Source organism: Polyodon spathula, chromosome 1, assembly GCF_017654505.1.
Source record: "Polyodon spathula isolate WHYD16114869_AA chromosome 1, ASM1765450v1, whole genome shotgun sequence".
Taxonomy (NCBI): Eukaryota; Metazoa; Chordata; class Actinopteri; order Acipenseriformes; family Polyodontidae; genus Polyodon; species Polyodon spathula.
The window spans coordinates 57,624,771-57,643,135 of NC_054534.1; positions in this window are offsets into that span (position 1 = coordinate 57,624,771).

The window sequence follows — 18,365 nt, forward strand, 5'->3', positions numbered from 1 at the left end:
CTGCTGGTGGGGGAAGTGATACCAGCAGGCATTCACCCTCTGCTGGTGGGGGAAGTGATACCAGCAGGCATTCACCCTCTGCTGGTGGACAGGGACCCAGCAGGCATTCACCCTCTGCTGGTGGCGGAGGCAGAGGCAGCTCCTGCTGCTCTGCTCCTGCCGGTGGAGGTGGCGGAGGCAGAGGCAGCTCCTGCTGCTCTCCCCCTGCCGGTGGAGGTGGCGGAGGCAGAGGCAGCTCCTGCTGCTCTCCCCCTGCCGGTGGAGGTGGCGGAGGCAGAGGCAGCTCCTGCTGCTCTGCTCCTGCCGGTGGAGGTGGCGGAGGCAGAGGCAGCTCCTGCTGCTCTGCTCCTGCCGGTGGAGGTGGCGGAGGCAGAGGCAGCTCCTGCTGCTCTCCCCCTGCCGGTGGAGGTGGCGGAGGCAGAGGCAGCTCCTGCTGCTCTCCCCCTGCCGGTGGAGGTGGCGGAGGCAGAGGCAGCTCCTGCTGCTCTGCGCCTGCCGGTGGAGGTGGCGGAGGCAGAGGCAGCTCCTGCTGCTCTGCGCCTGCCGGTGGAGGTGGCGGAGGCAGAGGCAGCTCCTGCTGCTCTGCTCCTGCCGGTGGAGGTGGCGGAGGCAGAGGCAGCTCCTGCTGCTCTGCGCCTGCCGGTGGAGGTGGCGGAGGCAGAGGCAGCTCCTGCTGCTCTGCTCCTGCCCATGGAGGTAGGAGCGGCGTGTAGTCTCCTGGTGGTGGAGGTGGGAGCGGTGTGTAGTCTCCCCTTGATACAGGGGACTGGTGCGGCTCTCCCTCACTTGCAGGGGACTGGTGCGGCTCTTCCTCCCTTGCAGGAGACTGGTGCGGCTGTGGAGACAGCGGTGGGACCTCTGCCTTCCTCTTCTGTGGCAGTTCCTCCTCTCCCTCCTGGTAGGGGCAGCGGAAGGGACAATTGGCAAAGAGATGGTCCTGGTTGCAGAGGAGGCACCCCGGCAAGGACTGGTTACATCGCCGGGGATGTCTGGCCCTTAGGCGGCACTCCTCCTCCCTGTCCCTCACCTCTTTATCCTCTTTCCTGCTTCTCCCCATTTCTTTCTTTTTTTTTTTTTTAGTAATCCAAAGACGCCCCCCTTTTTTTTTTTTTTTTCTCCCACACAAAAAAACCTCTCCTGGTCTGACGCTTGGAGGCGCTGTTAAATCCCACGCAGGACACCACGTGTCACAGAGACGGCCGAAGTGGGCGGCGTCAGAACCAGGAAAGGTAATGCAATACACAAAACACAGGACGGATGAAATGAAGTGATGAAGACGCCTGTTGGCGCCGGTTTAATACAAAATAAAAGGTTTACACAAACACGAAAAACACAGGACACGGCACTCTACGCCAAAATAAAATAGACAAACAAAAACAGACTAAACTTAACAAAACGGTGCACGGACAGACACTGACAAACACGGTGAGCAGATACTTTTTGTTATTATTATTATTACTACTTTACTTATTTCCTCCGTCTCCAATCCCGTTCTCCGCTCACCGAACACCCAACCCCCAGTATGTGACAATGTGCATCTATATATACTATTGTGCTGGGATTCAATTACCAATTAATTATTCACTTGAATCCCAGCACGTGAATTAATAAAGTGCAATTCCCTGTGCTCACATATTATTACATTTTACTTGCACGTGAAGTGCTGTGCAATCCTCGTGCCTAAATACAAATATACATTTTAAACACTCGTGTTACACAGACCCGTTTATATCCCGTGTACCAATGTCTATACACCAACATTTAACACACCACACGCAACACATAACAGATAATACACAGGGGCTGGCACTTTGTTACAACTCCACAGAGCTGGGCTTTACGGAAGAGTGGTCAGAAAAAAGCCATTGCTTAAAGAAAAAAATAAGCAAACACGTTTGGTGTTCGCCAAAAGGCATGTGGGAGACTCCCCAAACATATGGAAGAAGGTACTCTGGTCAGATGAGACTAAAATTGAGCTTTTTGGCCATCAAGGAAAACACTATGTCTGGCGCAAACCCAACACCTCTCATCACCCCGAGAACACCATCCTCACAGTGAAGCATGGCGGTGGCAGCATCATGCTGTGGGGATGTTTTTCATCGGCAGGGACTGGGAAAATGGTCAGAATTGAAGGAATGATGGATGGCGCTAAATACAGGGAAATTCTTGAGGGAAACCTGTTTCAGCCTTCCAGAGATTTGAGACCGGGACGAAGGTTCACCTTCCAGCAGGACAATGACCCTAAGCATACTGCTAAAGCAACACTCGAGTGGTTTAAGGGGAAACATTTAAATGTCTTGGAATGGCCTAGTCAAAGCCCAGACCTCAATCCAATTGAGAATCTGTGGTATGACTTAAAGATTGCTGTACACCAGCGGAACCCATCCAACTTAAAGGAGCTGGAGCAGTTTTGCCTTGAAGAATGGGCAAAAATCCCAGTGGCTAGATGCGCCAAGCTTATAGATACATACCCCAAGAGACTTGCAGCTGTAATTGCTGCAAAAGGTGGCTCTACAAAGTATTGACTTTGGGGGGGGTGAATACTTATGCACGCTCAAGTTTTCTGTTTTTTTGTCTTATTTCTTGTTTGTTTCACAATAAAAAATATTTTGCATCTTCAAAGTGGTAGGCATGTTGTGTAAATCAAATGATACAAACCCCCAAAAAATCAATTTTAATTCCAGGTTGTAAGGCAACAAAATAGGAAAAATGCCAAGGGGGGTCAATATTTTCGCAAGCCACTGTAACTAATGCAAAAAGGCCAACAAGATGCTCGGATATATTGTGAAAAGTGTTGAATTTAAATCAAGGGAAGTAATGTTAAAACTGTACAATGCATTAGTAAGACCTCATCTTGAATATTGTGTTCAGTTCTGGTCACCTTGCTACATAAAAAGATATTGTTGCTTTAGAAAGAGTGCAAAGAAGAGCGACCAGAATTATTCTGTGTTTAAAAGGCATGTCATATGCAGACAGGCTAAAAGAATTGAATCTATTCAGTCTTGAAGAAAGAAGACTACGCTGCAACCTGATTCAAGCATTAAAAATTCTAAAAGGTATTGACAATGTCAACTCAAGAGACATTTTCGACCTGAAAAAAGAAACAAGGACCAGGGGTCACAAATGGAAATTAGACAAAGGGACATTCAGAACAGAAAATAGGAGGCACTTTTTTATAGAGAATTGTGAGGGTCTGAAACCAACTCCCATGTCGTTGAAGCTGACACCCTGGGATCCTTCAAGAAGCTGCTTGATGAAATTCTGGGATCAATAAGCTACTAACAACCAAACAAGCAAGATGGGTCAAATGGCCTCCTCCCATTTGTAAACTCTCTTATGTTCTTATGCATGAGCCACACCTGTGTGGAAGCCCTTGCTTTTAGTATACTTGGTGTCCCTCATTTACCCAGGTGTTTCCATTTTTTTTGTTCACTACCTGTACCTTCTTTCCCCTTTCCCCTTATGGTCAAATGTGTTTAACCCTCCTCATATGTTCAGAATTTAGATACATCTGTTATGTTTTGGGTCATATTGACTTGATGTAATTTCAAACTAATTTAAACAGCCTTAAATTGATTAAGTGTTTTTATTTGCAAAGGTTTTACTCTTTTATGCTGTTTTAGTCCCGGAGCTGCAATAAAACTTATTTGACTGCCTACCTGGGTGCTCCTCATTTTGGAATGTCTTTACCAGTGAGATGCTGTTGTAGTACTGACAGAGAAAACAAGTCTCTGTCTTGTAGATATATATTGGGTTTTTTTTTGTTTTGTTTATAAATATCTCCAGACAGGATCAGCCATTTCTAGAAATAATAATACAAATATAATAATAATAAAATAACAAATTAAAAGAAGTTTGTTTTATTCCTGCACACAAATCTATATAACCCTAACCCTAACCCGAAATATCTTATTTGTATACATGACCTGTTCTAAAAAAAAATAAACATCTCAAAGGTTCTGTTTTCTGTGTATAAATTAATGACCCCAAAATAGGAAAAGTCATAAAATAGTATACAGAAAATGAAAAGAAAAATAGCATTTAAGCTGATTGTAAACTAGTGTTGGGTCAAATAGACCCGAAACCTAATAGGAGGGTTAAATAACACTGGAATTACTTTTTTTCATCCATCCATCTATTATCATTAACTGCTAAATCCTTTACAAGGTCGAGGTGAGCCGGAGCCTAACTTAGCAGACACAGGGCACAAGGCAGAACTACACCTTGGACAGGACGCCAGTCCATTGCAGGGCACCACACGCACACACACACACACACACACACACACACCAACAACCTGAACACACACTGTGGGAGGAAACCAGAGTACCCAGAGATGACCCACACAACCTGAACAGCATGTCTTTGGACTGTGGCCTAGGCCGGAATCAAACCCAGGACTCTGGAGCTGTAAGGCAGCAGCACTAACCCCATGCCACCTGCAAAGGTTAATTGCAATTGACAAATAAAGTGTTGGGTTGGGAACAGCAGGCCCTTCTCCCCTTGAAGATACAGAAGAGCAAGAAAAGCAGTAATAAAGGCTGTGATTCACTAAACCAAAGTACTTGTTCATCTGTCAGCCTTTATTCACAGGGTCATAAATGAGACTTCATTAGAGGATACATGACAATAAAAATATGTATCTCCCTGAGGTGACTTAATAAATGAATGTCAGCACGAACAAGTCATTGTTCTAATGATAGAGCGGCTGTGTTGCTGACGACATTTGCGAGACCTGACCTTGTTAGACGTTAATGGATTCAAGGATGAAGATTATCCACTTTTTGAAAACATATGGCATGATGCATGGTTCCTCTGTCAGGCTCAGAGTGTTTGTAATAAATAAAAAACACAAAATAAAAAACACAAAACCTTTGGCCGGACATCTTGCATTCAGTCCATTTTACTTATACACACAACTGATTACATACTGTTTAAATTGTTTTATTTTCTAAAGCAGTGGTCCTCAATGTGCCTGTGAAGCCAGGCCATCTTGCCCGCGGCAGCTGTGCTTAAATTATTGGTCATGAACACATTTCTAGCGGGTCATAGCGTGGGAAAATAAATAAAGCTTAAAACTCATTTGTGTGCTTGTACGTACTAGACATTTTTTATTTTTTCCCTCAAGGTTCCCTTCCATACAATGAACCAATTGAATATCTGCATTTTCTCTGCGGTAGGCCAATCAGACACATTAGCTAGACACATAAGCTATCTGGGTGGGACATAAAATGTGTCTGTTTCAGTTGCAGGTACTGGCAGGAAGTTTAACCCATAGAAGAGTCAAATATCTGCCAAGTTTTACGCAGCTGTGCAATCATAAGCAAGCAGAGGCCGTTCACAGTATTCTGCATGAAAATTGTTGGCAAGTGAGTAGCCAGAGGGAAAGTGAAAGATCTGACAGCTTTCCAAACACAGTAGTAGATTTAGTTACGAATCTACTTTTTCTGTGTAACTGTACTGCAGATGAGCGATCTGTAAAACATGGTATTGACAAATTTGTCAAATACGAGATGCTATGTATCCTCTTTTATTTTAGTTTATTCATGACTATCTGTGTAAACATGCTATTTAAAAAATATTTACATTGAATATTTTATATTAATTATTTACTTATTTACTACCTGAGAGATTTGGCCTTATCAGATACTCAAAAATACCAAAAATCTGGCCTCTAAAAGTATTGTTTGACTAAAATAACTCACTGTGTGTTTGTGCTGTGTATATGTTATATATATGTATATATATACTATATATATATATAACATACTATATCTATATATATATTATATATATATATATAGATAATATAATATATTATAAGAAGTCCGCACGCTGCGAGAAGGCATAGCGAGAAGGCAGTGTTTAAGATAAGAACCTATGCAATAGTCAGCGTCCCTGCAAACAGCCAAGTAAGATCAATTTATGCCTGTACCCAAATTACTTTGAGGACCCCTGTTCTAGAGTAACATCTTAGATGCAAACAAATTCCCCAAAATAGAAAAATGGGTGTCACAGCAGTAATGGCAATTAATACAGTACTAACTCACACCTTCATTCCATAACAATTGCTGTTAACTATGTTCATCACTCAACCTAAGTTTCTTTTAAGTATTAAAACACATTAAAGAGCCAGTAGCATATCTCTAAAAATTCTAACAACACCTGGGAGATTTATTGGACCTTGCTATGTTGTTTTCTATCTTTCTGAATCACTTGAAATTATTTTTGGAACATTTTCGGAATTATGAACACCTATCTCCCCCAAACATGGTTACTGTGAAAACATTCCTTGATGTCATTCTAGAATTAGCATAGGCTATTCATTCTTTCATTTCAAGGAAGCAGCAAGGTGAACCTGTGTGATGAAACAAAGAGGTTTCGGTTTGCAATTCAATATCCCAACAGTAGAAGGAATGGAACTAACCCAAGGCTTTCCTCACCCAGATCACGGGACTGTGATCTAAGTCGCCTTTATGGGGGGCACCATCTTGGTGAGGGGCGGAAGCACAAATATATAAATCCCTGCCACTTGCGTAATGTGAAGGTTAAGAACACCTGTCATATAGGGAATGGCATTCCATCAGCTACAGGCGCGGTCCTTGAAAACACAAGAGGAGTCTGTGAAGCTGGAGGGAGGAGGGGTTATTTTGGTCATGTAAGTGCCGACTGTTTGTTTTGCCTTCTTTCTTGTTTTACTCTGTCTGCCCTGACATGACTGCAGAGTAAGGAAACAAAGAATCTGTCGTCAGCCTGACAGAAATGGCAGCTAAAGAACACAGCAGCGCTATATATGTCTTTTGTTGTCTACACGCCCCATCGTATCACAACCTGATCAAATTTAGCAGATGAACCTATTTATTCTCGATAGTTCTCCTAAACTACAGGTAGTATCTGTGTAGGCTGTTAGGCTGCAGTTGATCTGGCATCATGTGCAGTAATTAATTTAACATTGTACGCAATGGATGAGTTTTCCCAATTCAAATACAAGCTCTTGCTGGCCGTAGATTACATATGGGATGTAGCTGATGTATGAAACGCAGTTGTACATGTTTTTACAAGAATTTAGAAACAAGTCATATTTGCAAATAGGGTCAAATAAATATATTTATTTTAGTCAAACCACCAGGTTACAAAGTGGACCATGTTGTTCAATGGCCACATGGCACATGTACACAAGTTAATAAAGTTAAATACCTTTAAGTTTACTTATATGAGTTGTCTCGGATAAGGTCTGAAAAGCCACTTTAGTTGGTAATCCTGCATATATAAAATAAAGTGTTAAAAGCAAAACACAACAGACCATAAATTCCTAAAGACTCCTAAGAAAGCAGAGAAACTCTTTCCATACATCCACACACTATGACAATTACTAGTTGCTCTATGTAAAGAAAGCATGAGGCAGAGTAACCTGTGACATCTGGTTGCAATTATTTGTGTTTTGCAGATTGTTATGCTGCTTCATTACAGAATCGTTACAGCATGACTTTAGGTAAGGGAAAATCGGGCTTGGTTTTGTAGCAGTTGTTTAATGGTCTATACTTGCTGGAAACAGGAACAAGTGACAGTTGTGGGGTTGTAGTTGAAAGGGCAGCCTTATTTAGCTTAGGAATTATTATAAATTGTTTTTTAAACTACGCTGAAAGTTTCCCAAAGCTATGTTATGTATTTTCAACCATGGGAATGCATTTCACAATCTCCTTGATAGGTGTCCTTTAAGCATAGTTGGGCACGAAAATACATGTAATTAAAATACGTATTTTCATTACATTTGTATTTTGTAAATTGTAATCCAAATGTCAATTTAGTATTATCCAAAATACATTTCCTGAGTATTTTGTAATTTCAAAATACTCCAAAATACATTGTCAGTAATAGCTTACATATTAACCTGCAGCTCTATAACATTTAATTATAGTGATCACGTATTCGATTTAAAAAAAAAAAAAAAAATGCACACGTACGCGACATTAGTTAGATATTAAATAAATACTGTTTGAATATTGAAAAGTTTTTTGTTTTCTATAGAATTACTTTCCTACCCCCCACCTTAAAAAAAGTTCTAAAACTTTCTGGTGTTGAAAATTGTTATTTATTTTAAAACTGTATCTTGACAGCAAAAAAATAAAGGTGCTTGGAACAATAATAGTCTCTGAAGAGTCCTTTATCAAAATGCGAAAAAAAACCCCACATATTTCCTAAAGAGCAACTTTGAAGTTGAATAGAATAAGTTAACGACACCTGGGCAAGAATGTCAGTGGAGAACCTGAACACAGACAGCAGCCAATAAAAGTGCACATCCCTGTGCTGAAACTTAATTCTTCTGTTCCAGTGATTCCTGCTTAAAGAACAGTGTCAATGGTGTAATAACTCAAACACCATTGATTAAATAACCAAACAGCTTCACGCCTCTGCTGGGTGGATGTATTATTATATATGTAGTGTTTAGTAATACTGCAGGCGTCCGTCTGTCCCCATACCCCCCCCCTTTTTTTAAATCAGGTTCTCTGCTGACATTCTTAGGCAGGTGTCATAATCTTGTTCTGTTAATGTGAACAACAAGGTGCTTCCCAGAAACATGGTCAATGCAGACTGTGACTGGGCTTGGAATATCGAGAATTTCTCAACCTCCTTCCCAACGTGGATCCAACTTCCATGCTGTAGGTATGGATAACTAAACTAAATCTGCAGCTTGCCTCTGTTCTTTCTGAACTACTTATGTTTATGAGAAAAATATACATGTGTTTATTATTATTATTATTATTATTATTATTATTATTATTATTATTATTAGTAGTAGTAGTAGTAGTAGTAGTATTAGCATAACTATATAACCTGTTTACTCTAATGTATAGGCCTATACTAGAACACCTGCAGTACATTTCAAAGAGGGGTTCATTAAATATTGATTGTACCTCCACAAATACTAACCAGGAAATATTCCCAACTAAAATGGTTTCAGTTGATGCCTTGAATCCTGTGTATACATCATTCATTCACCATATCACTGCTGTCTCTTTACATTTATATGTTATCTGTAGTGTTATCAGTCTGTCTCAAATCATTTTTCTGCACTAAATAGATTTTTATTAGGCTGTATTTCCATACTAATGAGATCTGTTTCACAGCACACTTTTGCTAGACAAAAAGGAAGCATATTTTATGTATTTATTTCCTAGTTGAACAGGGTTCCTGAACTTGGAAAGGAAATCCAACCTAATGAGTGAAATTTGTGATTGACAAAGATCGCCATCATCAGAAGGCATTGTCATCCCTGTGGCCTCTGTCTAAAAATAATCACCCAAGTCATATACAATCACACTTGAATTTAGCAAAGGCTTTTAAGTAAGATAGCAAGTCATGCAAGTAATATCTCGAAACGTACAATGGCATATACTTTTCTAAATGGTTAATCTGTTATTCAAATGGAATCCAAAATGTGTTTATGTCATAAAAAGCTGCATCAGTAATTTTTTGTTCTAATGAGAAATGAAATGGATCTAATACACTTTGATAGAGGGTGGAATGTAAGGGTACACTTGTCAGGAACAAGATGTTTCATGAAGAACAGTCTTAATTATTCTATGGGCAATTCTGGTAAACAGTATGCCTGGCTTGGTAAAGAAGCCAGGCTCTTAAAAGGAACTCCTGACAAATAGAAAATGTTCATTGCCAGGCAGTAGCACAGCCAGGATTTTGTTTGGGGGGGGGGGGGGGGGGGGTTGGGGGGGGGGGGGGGGGGGGGTAGAGATTTTTGCTGATGAGTAATAATTTATAAAAATGTTTCTGTAAGTAAAAACTACACTCCAAACTTGCAATGAATGTTTCACCTCACAATTACATTTAGAGCCACTACTGCAGTTATCAAACATACAAATTCAGTAACAGAAATAATAGCCCACCTTATTTGATGTTTAGATCAACCTTCTGTTTCTCATTGCAAACTTATCGGGTGGTCTCAGTTTTACAACAGCTGTTTAAAGCATGATTCACACAAAACTGAAAAACAGGTGTCCTCGGAGTTGGTCAAAGCAGAGAAAGTCTATTAACCTTCCATATATGGATGGATTAGTTCTTATCAACTAAAGTCGGTAAGTTCAAAATGAAATGCAATGTTGTGGTCAGTGAAGTCACTTTTGTGGATGATTTGTAAACAATGAACCAGGTTTAAATAACTAATTTCATTGTACCTTGTTTTCCAAAATGTTGTCCTTTGAGTGATATGTATTTCCATACATATCTTCAAATGCACCGTTAAAAGCATTCATTTTTTAAGAGTCAACAACTATGTTTTGTATTTTCTCCTGTCCCCAGTTTGGTTATGCCTAATCGTTGTGTTTTACTGAACTGTAGAATCTCAGAACAGATGGTGCCAATTTTAATATTATGTTATGGTTTACTGCTGGTATTGCTTTGATTACCCCGAAATGCTATATCAATTGTAAAATAACACTGACATGGTCGATTCGCACAGGAGTAAAAAGACATGGAATGAGTTTGAAATTTTACAGATGGTCCCGGTGTGTGTAAAAGAATCACAGGACCTGGGATGAAATGATCTGGGATAAAAAGAAATGCATGGGGATAAAGCAATTTCGGGGGGGGGGGGGGGGGGGGGGGGGGGGGTGGGGGGGGGGGGGGGGGGGGGGGGGGGGGGGGGGGGGGGGGCAAACCCCAACCCCAACCCCAACCCCAACCCCAACCCCAACCCCAACCCCAACCAGCATCGTCTTAGCTATGCCAGTTGCCAACCTCTGCCATTGTTGCCAAGTCAAGGAAGCTTGGAGAAACTAAGGGCAGGATTTTCAAAAACCATAGTATAGTAACAAGAGCTTTAGTAGCAAGTAATTTTCAAACAAAATGTGTTAATTAAATCAGTTCTTTAATGCTTTGTCAATGAGGTCGTTAATGAATGCATTTCTCATTAAAAAGCTTAAAAAGTAAAAAAATATCATAAGCCATCGATGTATATTAGTTGGAATTTATATTCTTATGATGGCATCTACTTATCTATATGTTTTAGTTTGTATGATTGTAAGCTATAAATACATATGTTTCAAGTGCCATTGGTGTTTGTAGTTGTTAGCTATATTATACATGTATAACATGTATGTAACACTTCTTTATACAGTATATTTATAAAGCTTTTAAAATTATGATAGAACTCCCTAACCCAATACACAATTTGTTTATAATTAACTGTTCGGTGAATTCCTCTAATCGTGCATTTTCTCTGGTACGCTGTGAAAAAATAAACTCAGCATGATTAGAAGTAGCAACCAAACACTTACAGTATTATAAGATAATTTTGTATGCATACAAACATGTTATGGTGAAAGTGTACATTGTACATAAAGTGTGGGGGGAGTCTGACAACATTACGAAGTACGTTTGGGCAAAATCAATGTCAGTGATCGCGGTCCCATTCCTAGCGCATCGCTGTGTGTCTTTGACACCTGTTCTTCATTCTTGTGTGGATAAGACACAGGTGTTAAAAGCCATGGACACATTGCAAATTCGCAATCACCTAAGAGAACTTCATTTTAATATCTAATATGCCGTTTTCTATACCAAGATTTGACTTGTATAATTCAGATAAATAGGTGCCAGATGTCGTACAATATTCTTATGCGGAATTCAAATAGGCTACAGTTGCACTGATAATTTCTTGGTAGTAACATTACACTTCGTGCAAATAATGGTATATAATTTTAGCAATACAACAAGTGTTTCATAAGGTTACAAATGGTTAAAAGAAGTGAATAAATCTAATTCATAACCACACGTATAGAAAAGGCACAGATATTGAATTATCGAGGTAGTTTGTAAGTAATTAACCCTGGTCCTGTACACTCTCTCTGTATCGTCGGCATCACAGACACGGTCTGTTAAATGTCTGTTTCAAGGTGAGTTATATATTCTTTTGTTAATTAAAACCCTCTTTTACCAAGTGCAAATTAACTACTGAAAAATTATGACAATTAAAACGGATTTGCTTTTAAATTCCCAAGCAAAGGAAATAGTCGCAAGAAGCACTGCTCATTAGGATATTAACATTATTTTGAACATCAACATAAATTAGGATGATTATTTAATAACACTATGTAACACAATTTTTGTTCCTGGGTAGTAAGTGTTATTTCTTAATTGCTTATGCCTCAAAAGTATAGAAAATGGTTATTATTCCCCACAAACTTTGCTTTTGTGACCAGGACAGTGATATTTTGAAATTGACCTATTTCCAATGAGAAAACGAGCAAATTTGTATCTTTTCGTTCACATAAAGTCAGAAAAAAACAACATATGAATCCAAATTAACATGTATTTATACTAAAGTAATACAAAAATGACTACAAAAGATTTAGAAGTGAGTAGTTTTTTGAGATTTACGATTATACTGTAAATCACTTTCACGAATCAGCCCCCAAATTTAGTCTCTCTTCATGTTCTCGTTATACTGTCCTTGGTAGCGGCGTTCAAAGTCCATTATATATCCTGGTGGAAGCGCTCGCCTTTCTCCTTCAAGTACGCTCCCATGTTCTCCTTGAATTTATCAAGATGAGCATCAAGGATATGGACTTTGAGGGACATCCTACAGCCCATTGTTCCGTAGTTCTTCACCAGAGTCTCAACCAGCTCCACATAGTTTTCGGCCTTGTGAATGCCCAGGAAGCCCCGAACCACTGCGACAAAGCTGTTCCAAGCCGCTTTCTCCTTACTAGTGAGCTTCTTGGGGAATTCATTGCACTCCAGGATCTTCTTTATCTGTGGTCCGACGAAGACACCGGCTTTGACCTTTGCCTCAGACAGCTTAGGGAAGAAGTCTTGAAGGTACTTGAAGGCTGCCGACTCCTTATCTAGAGCTCTGACAAATTGTTTCATAAGGCCCAATTAGATGTGCAGTGGTGGCATCAGCACCTTCCGGGGGTCCACCATTGGCTCCCACTTGATGTTGTTCCACCCCACAGAGAACTCGGTCCGCTGTGGCCAGTCCCGCCTGTGGTAGTGCGTCTTGGTGTCCCTGCTGTCCCAAATGCAAAGATAGCAGGGAAACTTGGTAAAACCGCCTTGGAGACCCATCAGGAATGCCACCATTGCAGCCTCTTGATGCCATCTCAGAAAAATGCAGATATGTATCCACTTAGGCAGCTGGAACTAAACTGAACTGGTGGGCTTAAGGCCCCTGTATTTATACTACTATTTATATTACTGGAAAGTTCTAGAACATTCTAGAAGTTACTCCAAGTTTACTCAGCACTGAATCTATCTGGAATGTTCTGGAAAATAGATACATTTCAAAATATCACTTTCTTGGTCACAAAAGCAAAGTTTGTGGGGAATAATAGCCATTTTCTATACTTTTGAGGCATAAGCAATTAGGAAATAACACTTACTACCCAGGAACCAAAAAAAAAAAAAATATTGTTACACGGTGTAATGAAATAGACATAACGACCGCTCGAAAATGCCAAAATCAATGCTGCATACCGATTTCTTGATTAACACTGGAGTTATTATTTACGACCTTTTGAAAATCCTGCCCTAAGCGTCTTTGAATCTTCCCTGACAACAAAAGATAAAGACAGATCTTCTCTGGTTGTCACGCTCAGATGATGTGTTGCATTTAGTCAGTTTAGTTCCAGTTGTGGGGCTCCTTCATATGAGGGTAGCACAATGCCATTGTGAGTCAAACCTTTGCTGTGTTAGGATTTTTGAAATTTTATTTAATTGACTGTTTTTTGAGAGTCTGCACTGAGTAATAAACTCTTGAGCACAACCAGTGTTTTAACTGCCACCCTCTTTCACCATGTTCTTTCAGGTGAACCCATTTTACATGGGATTTGGTCCAAATTTTCACCCCAACTGCCCTGAATGATTTACAGGCTGAAATCATGCATGAAGAGTTCCATATACTGTGTGTTCAAAATAATTTAAACTCCATTCAGATGACACATTTGTTGCTAACCTATAACCTAATGGCATTTCTATGACTGGTGTTTATAGATTTTTTTCAAATCCTATATATTTTAATGCATTTTCTTCCATGCAATGCTGCACATGACTGAAAGTACCAGTACAACAATAGTAACCAAATTAAAACAATGACCTTTGCCACTCTGAGGCAAATGTTTCTGCTTATGTAAATCTGTTGCTCAACCAGGACCATCATTTTGGCAAATTCCTCACAGTGAACACATCCTAACAGGTTTATTAATAATAATTGAATATACACAATCCAATAAACAATTGACCCCTGTGCCATGGAAACCATGCCTTCTCATTTTTGTACATTTTAAAAATAAATCAAGCTTACAGACAACAATGTTTGTTTAAGTCTAATTGAGCACGTTCTGTGGAGTTTTTCTTTTTACTTTTCTGTAGGTTTAAATGGTGGTTTCAAGAAGCATTGTCTGGTATCTATACCAGTGAACCATGCTACTTCAGTCCAATTTAATTTCTTCATATTTCTACCTACAATCATCTTGAGAAGCAAGTACTTTCCATAGATTCCCAATATACATAAAGCATATGTTTTAAATATACAGGTGGATTCACACCAAATGGACTACATTTTCTAATCGTCCTTACCTCCCCATCTCAGATTATTTTGACGTCACATATGGATATACCTGGAAGTATTTTAGTCAGAATCGCAAAATATTAGCTCTCAACCCTCATAACGGTTTAAGTTCTGAACCTGTAATTGGAGGGTGCCCAAGAATCACTGAAAAGGGACCATGTTTGAGAGGTATGATCTTTCAGAAGTACTCAAGATCTTCTGAATACTCGCTGTGCATACACATAACTGTGTTCATATAGTTTAATAATGTGTCAACATTTTACCTATTGGTGACCATGGATGTTAACGCAATGGAGGCAAACATATAAAAAAATGCAAATACGGCAATTTTATTTATTTAGGCAGCATTGCCAGAAAGAAGCATGCATATTACAGAGTAAGTAGCAGGGTTGAGAAAAAAATATATAGCATTATACATCCACACTGTTTAAATAACAATCAATTTCATTGTTAACAGGAATAGTGATTAAAAAAAAATAGCGATAAAAAAAACAAAAACATAACAACAAGTGCTCTGGCTTTTCTGTTTCACCATATCATGGATCGTTATTGCTGTGTTACCTGTTTGACAATGTTGGCAATAATCCTTGCACTATTAGTGCACTAGAGACGATGTCATGAGTGAGTATAATTAGTTGGGGTTGTGCACATTGGGCTCTGTCTTCAAAAGGTTTGCACACTGCGCAGAGGGGTATGCGCGTCGCAAATGGCCGTTGTGCCGACATTGTGCCAAGTTGCCATATTTGAAACGTCTTATTGCGCTTCACAATCCATTCTGCGCTGTGCAGAAATAAAATGTATGTATCGTGCAATATGGGGGGTGCAGCTGACAACATACGTGATCCTGGTATATTCAAATGTATACTGTCAGAATACTAGCCCTTCTAGACACCTTATTCAGAAAACCAGGTTTTTTTTTCTAAACACGAGTCGTCGTTTTATGATCTACAATATATAAAACGACAAAAACTGTGCACTAATATATTAGTACTTGTATGACCCCAAACAGCGCCAATCTGCTATACAAGAGAGCCGCTACCCTTACGAGTGTATCAATATTCTTGTGTTGAGTCACCTACCAGTCATGACCCCTACCCCATGCATGCTGCAGCCTACTAATATGTAGCATTGGCTCTAAAATGTATTTATTTTATTATCCTTGTAGTCACATTGAGATTAAAACCTCTTTTACGAGTGAGACTTAGCCAAGCAGGTAGCAACAAGTCAATCAGACAACAAGAACAAGTACGCAATAAAATACAATTAAGACACAGGCAAATCACATTTAAAATAATAATCGAAATACACAAAAGTAGTTAACTATTTAAAACAATTACAACTCTCAGCCATGAAATCATGCAGTTTACTCTTAAATTGCAATAAAGATGTCTGGGTCTGCAGCTTTAGTTTGGACTGGAACTCATTCGAGGACTATGGGGCATAATAAGCAAAGAATCCTTTACCAGCCTCAGTATGCACATTTGGGATTTTAAAATGCAAAAAAGAATGAGATCTGAGGCTATGGTTACTATGTGAAGCTATAAAGTATTCATTTAAATGAGTATATTCATATAATTTACATTGAATAGCCTTATATACCAGAATATACCAGTGCTTCAACCTGCGTAAAGCCAAAGAAGTCCAGTATACCAAATCATATAATATACAATGATGAGTATTAAATATTGTATTTTTATTGTACCTCAATGCTGCATGATATAGCGAGTCTAGTTTACCTAAAGATGATGGTGACAGCAAACCTATATACTGCATCACCATATTCAATTTGCGGCAAAAGCACACAAGCAATAAGCCTCTTTTTTTGTTTCCATAACATATATAACATGTTCATATCATAGTGACGTTTATAGCGTATTCCCATGCCCAACAGATGAGTGTGGAAAGATGCACTCACCTCTGTCCAGCACACTGCCTTCCTTCTGTTCCTTTAATACGGTCCTATTAGCATATGGTAATGAATCGGTAAATAGAAACATCAGATGCAAATGTATTCTAGGTGGACATTCATACACATACATACGCCAATCAAATCTGAATTGGGCTAAAGCCCTAATTCGTCTGAATATACCAATATCTGTGCGATAATTGCGATGCACTAGTTCCAATAACTGCGCACCACTAGTTCCAATAATTGCTCACTGCTGGCTCAAATAGTAGCAGTCCACTCTGGAGTTGGGTACAATAGTACAAACATACAATATTACAATATTACCAGATGGGCAGATCAGTTATGTGTTTTATCACTGCATTGATATGATGGTCAGCGGTAGTGTGTTTACATATACAGTTATATGTGTTCTTCACTGCTCCACTGGCATATCAGCATCCAACGTGTGCCATCAAAGTATAGAAATGAAGATTGAGAGAAGGATGAAGAGGGGAGGGGGGTCCTGCCTGTTATCTTTGCTGTGTGTTGCCACACATCTGTAAATTAATTGTATAAATACATCATACACCCATCTTGTGACCCATTGCTTTATTTGTTTGCTGTGCATTACGGGTGCGGGGTGGGCAGCTGCAGTTCGGAGAGCCAAACACCGACAGGGCACTCTTGCTGTGAAAGGCATGCTAAAGTTTTCCTAAAGCCAGACCGGTGATACGATCAACCAATCAAAGACATCTATTTTCTCTGCAGCAGTCCAATCATAAGTTAGCTGAAGCGAGACAAACAGTTCTGTTAACTGTAATTTCTGGCTGTTTTTATGCAGCTGTCCATTCTGCCGAATGTCGGTGTTGCTAATTGTACAGAGACTGTTCATTTATTGAGAAATCATAGTAGGCTACAATTAACATTTTAGGAGCGTATTTAGAATTAATTATTATTCTTACAAAAAAATGGCATAATGAAAATAATTCATTCCGGCGACACTCAAAACCTTACAAACTGGGCTTAATCATGATGTTCAAATGGGTGAGTAGAATGAATAACATAACACATTTCTGTGAATTGTGTATATATAAATGCTTGATTGATGTTTACTTTGCAGGTGAAAGAGCTTGTTACATTTACAAATCAGAGAGTGTGCTACCACAGTAGACTTTGTCACGGCATGACTTATATATAAAAAAATCATTCAGAAAAAAAAGACAGTATCCAAAGCCTTTTTTTTTTAATTTTACTTCAAAAACATACAGCTATGTCGGATCAGCTGGCCTTTAAAGAAACCTGTATAGTATTTCCTTGTGATACAATACTGTCCGTATTCAATAAAACAGTGGCGTTATCAGTACTTTAATTTGAAAACTCGGCGCCTAGATATGGAGCCAATTGTGTATTTGAATGATCCGTATGTATGTGTGCACAATATATCGTGTGGTCTTGTCTGCTGTTATATTGAGAATGTGTGTTGCTGTTTTCGGGAGTTCCAGAGCATGGATGTGACTGGCTGATGAGCCGGACAGTGGGAAATGACAGGAGGTTATATAATAAGGGGGTGTATGAGCCTGGTGACTGGAGACAGTCCAGTGCTGAACTTAAAAGAAAAATCAGAAGGTGTGACTGAGAGAGTATGTGAGCTGTGACCAACGAGAATATGCAGTGAAAGAAAAACACAAGCCAAGTTAGTAGAAACAATTGAGGCAGCCTTGATCCCACCGGTTTGACAGTTTTACCTATTTGCTTGGTGCTGGCTGAGGTTGCCCCAATTATTTCTTGAAACTTGGCCTGTGTTTTTAATATCTCCACTTTAAATGGCTGGGTATTTTTTATAACTTGCCGTTTTTTCACATTTCCAATGTGTTTTTGTTTCAGATAGCCATTTAC